This window comes from Metopolophium dirhodum, chromosome 1, assembly GCF_019925205.1.
Source record: "Metopolophium dirhodum isolate CAU chromosome 1, ASM1992520v1, whole genome shotgun sequence".
Classification (NCBI taxonomy): Eukaryota; Metazoa; Arthropoda; class Insecta; order Hemiptera; family Aphididae; genus Metopolophium; species Metopolophium dirhodum.
In genome coordinates, this window is record NC_083560.1 from 113,588,581 (window position 1) to 113,595,166 (window position 6,586).

The window sequence follows — 6,586 nt, forward strand, 5'->3', positions numbered from 1 at the left end:
GGTTCTATTTCATTTTTGATATTATTTATAAGCAAAATTAATTATGAAAGTTTTTTTTTTAGTTTTTACTTTGTATTTTTTGTATACTATCATGAATTTTATTTAATATTGTTGTAAATTATTATATATTATAGTTATGAATATTTTTTACTATAATAATAATCTAGTTCAAGTAATTCAATAAATGAAAAATGATTAATAAAACAATAAGCTTTTTTTTTTAAAAATTAACCATTTTTAAAATTGTTGTAGTTAAATGCTTCTAACCTGATCCAGAAGTTTGTTGATCCAAACCAGTTGTCAATACATCAACATTAGTATCATTACAATCTTGTGTTACAACATTTTGTAGCTCGATTACTTCAGATAAATCTTCATATTGGGTTTCATTAGAATACAAATTATTAAAGTTTTGAATAAATTCACCTAATATTAACAATAAAACCATTAATTAATAATTAATATGTTATAAATGTTAGTAATTATAAAAAAAATATGCTTTCGAGTTCTAACCTGTAGTGGCAGATTGCTGGCCTAAAATAGCAGTTAATTCATCAAAATCAGTCATATTGTGATCAACATAGTTTTGTTTCTCAATAGTTCCAGCTACGTTTTCATGTAAAGTTTCAACTGTATAATAATCATTAACATTTCCAGTTGATATATTTAATAATAAGAATATTAAAAATTAAAATTACAATTATGAATATAATATAATCTTTATATTATGGATTTTAGTAGTTTTATATTATATGCGCCAGAGTTCTAACCTGTAGCAGTAGATCGTTGGCTTAAATCAGCAGTCAGTTCATCAAAACCAGTTTCAATGTGTCCTATATTAATTTGTTTTTCAATGATCTCAGATACATTTTCATATAAAGCTTCAACTTGATAGTACTCATTGACATTTCCAGTTGATAGATCTAATAATAAGAATATTAAAAATTAAAATTATGAATAAATAACCTTTATAGTTTATATTATGTATTTTGAAGGTAAATCTATGTTCTACTGAGCTCTCACCTGTAGTAGTAGATTGTTGGCCTAAATCAGCAATCAATTCATCAACGCCAGTCTCATTAAATCCTACATAGTTTTGTTTTTCAGTAATCGTAGATAGATTTTCATATAAAGTTTCAACTGGATAGTACTCATTGACATTTCCAGTTGATAGATCTAATAATAAGAATATTAAAAATTAAAATTAAAACAGATAAGCTTGACGTTGAATAATAATGTTTATTTTATAATTATGCTATTATACAATTTGTTTAGATTACATTAACATTTATAATAGGTAGGTATTATCGAACGACTAACATTAAATAATTTATACAGTTCATCAGATTGAATTTAATATAATAACAAAAATAGCTTAAATGAATAAATTACATTTACTTAGATTTAAAAAATATTAAACCCAATATATTTTATTTTATATAATACACATAAATACAAAAATATAAATATCTAAATCAATATCTATTTTATTGATATTTATAAAATTTCCGGGTAAACAATATTTTTAGTTTTACTTGCAAATGGTGATAAAATTGTAATACACTTAGAACTGCCTACTCTAGAGCACGCTACATATAACTGACCATGAGAAAAGCATGGCTCGCTTAAATCAATCCCAATGACTTTAAACTTTTGACCTTGAGCCTTATTAATGGTCATTGCCATACAGGGTTTTACAGGAAACTGTAGTCTTTTAAATTCAATTGGGTAATCTGTGGGTATCAATGGTATTCGAGGCATAAACACACTTTCCCCGGAATAGCTACCAGTTAAAATAGTTGCTTCCAACACATTTTGTTGTAAATTTGAAATCAATAATCTAGTTCCATTGCACAATTTAGGTGCGTCTAAATTACGGAGCAATATTATGGGTGTTCCAACCTTAAAAAAATATTAAGTAGGTATTATCTCATGTAAGAAAATTAAAAATAATATTATTCAGATTAACTTTATGTTAGTGTAATAATAAAATATACTATGCCTACTTTTAATTTCAACTCATGCGGTGGGAAACCAGGTGGATTTAAAGTATGAAGAAATTCAGAAGGATAGTTCACAGATTGTTCAGGATCTGGTGTTGTGTCAATTGAAACATATAGTGTTTCTTTCGTATTAATACAATTTAATATCATAGAATTAATTAAAGTGACTTGTGAGTTTTTTGGACATAATATAGCACGTTCACTCCACCAAGAATGATTACATAAAGTGACATTGGTTAAGTCAGGATAAATACTACTTATTAAATCAAGGATATTAAAAATAATTTTTCCAGTCATTGGTCAATGAAATTTGTTCATTTTCGTCTATCGGTAATTTCCCCTCTCCAATATCCAATAAAAACTTACTAAATTCATCTGAAATTAAAATTTTTTGCCATTAAATTCATTTGAATATCATGATTACAATATAACTATTGAAGTATAATTTTAATTAAATTAGTTATAATTTTAACTAAAAATTAATTATATTTACTTTGAAATCATAATAACACTTTTTATTACTCTTGACTTATATAAATACATTAAAAATTGTCCCTTCATTATAATTAGCTAAAACACCTTACCTGAATCCTGTTCTTTACTCAATTGTACCCGTATATTAGATGTAAGTTTCAATCTAATTACATGTTCCCATAAATTTGATGATTTAATACATGCACGTATTTCATCAGTTTTAGTACCCCGAGGCACAACGGGTAAAATTTAACGGAAATCTCCTACAATAATACATTTAAAATGTTACATAAAAAATTAAATGACAGTTCAAAGTTTTTTGATGACGGTAATAAATTAAATTGAACTGAAAAATAATTGCATTAGTTACCTGAAAATACAATTGTTATCCGGCCCATGATATCATTTTTACCAGTCAGATCAATCAATGAACGGTTCAGTGCTTCAATAGCTTTTTTATGAGCCATAGTACACTCGTCCCATACAATCAACTTACATTCTTGTATTAGTTTGGCCATTGCTGACCCTTTTTTTATATTGCATACAGGTAAATCGTTGTTTATCATAGTGAGAGGTAATTTAAACATTGAATGTGCAGTTCGTCCACCAGGCAATAATGTTGCAGCTATCCCTGACGATGCGACACACAACGCTATTTTTTCTTCTCGTCTTATTTTCGACAATTATAACTTTAATAAAAATGTCTTACCAGTTCCTCCAGGAGCATCGATGAAAAATAATTTACCATCGTGGCGAAGAACTGAATTGTAGACAGTATCAAATACACATCTCTGTTCATTTGTAAGTCTTGGCTCGTTAGTGGAAATATCAGTTCTCAAACTACATTTATCATATTGTGTTTCCCTCATATATTCAAATTGATTATCCATATTCACATTACTATCATAACTATCGCATTCAGGCAACGGTAAATTGTAGTATTGTAATTGTTTTCCATTTATTTTTAATAAAATATTATTAAGTAACCTTAAAGTTTTATTATATATTGTATCGTTAAATGTGCTATTTGGATCTAGTATCTTTGATTGATGTAAAATATCTTCGGACATACTATTACGGTGTAAAATCCATAATTCAAGTGGATCTGATATTTGACACGCACTCAACATGAGTACAAATAAATATCGTAACTTTGAAGACGAATCATTCAGTGAAGCTTCGGTCAATGTCAATGACCAATGACTGTCATCATCTATTAAATTAAGTATTTTGCATGCTTGTTGAAAAGTTGGATGAATAATATTGTTTACCGTTCGTAAATTTTGAAAAGAAGTTGGGCCTTAACCACATTTAGTAATAATCTCAAAAAATAGCATTCTGCATTATTTGGATGTACTGTATACACCCTGCCGATTGCATCCGTAGAGTATATATTATTTTTCAAAAGTTTCCCTCTTTTTCGCCTACTAAATGTATGGTTATTTGAGTCCCATGTGAAATATTTTGGCACTTCATGATATAATAATGTTTTAGCAAAATCATCAACTTGACACAAATTAAAAAATGCTAATAATGTAGTGTTTTTTGAATTATTTAAAATATGCTGAACATTATCCGTGGATGAAAAATATATTCTCTGACCATTTTCCAAATGAACAGCCAAGTGCTGTACGACTGGATGCCTTTGATGCAACGGAAATCCTAATATTTTCCAAACTGCCTCGTTGGTACTAATATAACGTCCAATTTGATAAATTCCAACTTTATCAAATTTATTCGTTAATGCAAATATAGCTTGATCAGACCCTTTATTAAAATACTTACAAATGTATTTAATTGATTTTACTGAATGACACCATTCAACATTAATATGAGCATTGAATGTTTTCAATAGTAATGGATTGTATGGAACAATAAATATGTTATCAATTTCTACTAAGGTCGAATTTCGTAATACAGTTGATTTAAATCCACCACTTCCAAAAGCCCTTCGTCTGTATAAAGGATATCCATCATCTTCAGTAATAGTACTGTTAGTAAATGCTTTCGGATACCTAATAGAACAAATGAATTTTTTTTTATTAAATATGCATTCCTTTGCATATGTATACAATAAAAATGCAAAATAATGTTAATCTTTAACTAATTACGATTTGTTATGTAAAACCACCTTAAGTAGGTAACTGCATGGCACTTGAATATATCTATTATATAACTTGAAAATTAAGTTTTTACTCATAACTTACAAAGAAAGTCCTATCAATAGAATTTAACTTCATAATATATATGAGGAACTTTAAAGTTTAAACTGCATTATTGTAATAAATATTAATTATTACAATTATCACAATAGTTAAATATATTATTAATTAATATTATAATAAATACATTCGTATGCGCTTTTGCACTAAAAAATAACTAAATACCTACACTTATACAAATAAAAAATATAAGTACAAATCATGAAATTTTATAAATATACTTAATTTAAAAAAATATAAATTATAATTCAAAACATTTATATAAATGTATAATAGTTATTAATATGAAATTGTTTTAAATATGTATACTGAATATTAAAATGTATTATTACCTTTTTAAACATTTTTGGTTTTCTCCCATACATGGAGAATTTGGATTCATATAGCCACATGGGCCATGCACCATGTGTTTTTTAACTATTTCAAATAGTTCAGGATCAATATCGGGATTTGGTAACTCAGCACTTATTATACTATCGACATCATTTGGTCTAATTTTATCAACTAACCAAACCAGTAAATGAACATGAGGAAGACCTTAAATAATGAATAATTATACGTAGAAAAATAAATAAATAAATAATACCATTCATGTATTACCACGTTTTTGCCACTCAACAGTATACATATAACACTGCGTTTCACCAAATATACGATGTTTCACAATTAAGTTCATTAGAACTTTAATTTTTTGATGAAAAACTCTAGCGATAATATCGTGTCTGTCTTGTGGGGTTTGACCATGTTTGAGTTCTCTTTTTATTTCCGTCCAATTTGGATTACATGTAAATGTAATGAACAAATTTGGAGTTCCAAAATTACGAACGTAAGTCATGGCATCCATAGTTTTTTCGTGCATGTATCTAAAAATTAATAGTATGTACAATTTTAGATTTTTAAAATTAATATTACGGTACATTTTTCGTAGCAATTTTAAGTTATAAGATACAAAATATTTTACTACATGGGACCTCCTGTAAATGAAGAAGGTAAAATATAAAGTTGTCCAATGTCATTCACATGACCGTCATTTTCTATAGCATCACGTAAATGAATGTAATCTTCCGCTCTTAATTTTGACTGATTATTTCGTATAAATAAAAGCCGTTCTGATTCTATTTTGGCATACATATCAACCTTTAGAAAAAATTAAAATTAAAAATTACATTATTTTTAAATTATTATAATATTTATACATGTTTTTGATTAAATTGAAAAAATATTGTTTACTTACCAAATATTTATTAATAAGTTTTCAATAATTATGTAAATGATTGTAGATATGATGCCTCACCATCATTCTATAAGCATAATACTGTTTTGAAGAAACAGTTTTATGACTATTGTATTCATTTAAATTAACATTAAATGACAAAATATCAATAGCATAACCATCTTCACCGTGTAGAAATATCAGTGGATATTCTAGAGAATCATAAGACCTTAAAAACACATAAATAAAAATTAAGAAAAAATGCAAAGTGAATACACTTTAAAATTAATTTACCTATGAGTTTCACTTATTCGTTGTAACTTTTCATCTTTTCTAGATAAAATTATATCGCGATTTCCATATTCTTCTCCAATCATTATTACAGCCATTTCTACTTGAGATGGTGCATTAAATCTACCTCTATGTTGACCTCGAGGAACCATATTTGCATTTATGACTATTCGGTATTGATCAGTGGGCATATATTCCAATGCAGTTTTGAACTTCGTAATTAAAGGATTGACATTATGTAACAATAATTGCAAATCTCTTATAATATCTAAATGTATAAATATATAAATTAAAACGTTTTAAACAACAAATATATTATACAATACAATTACCTTTATTCAATCCACTGCAAACACCCATTCGCGCATCTATTTGTTCCTCTT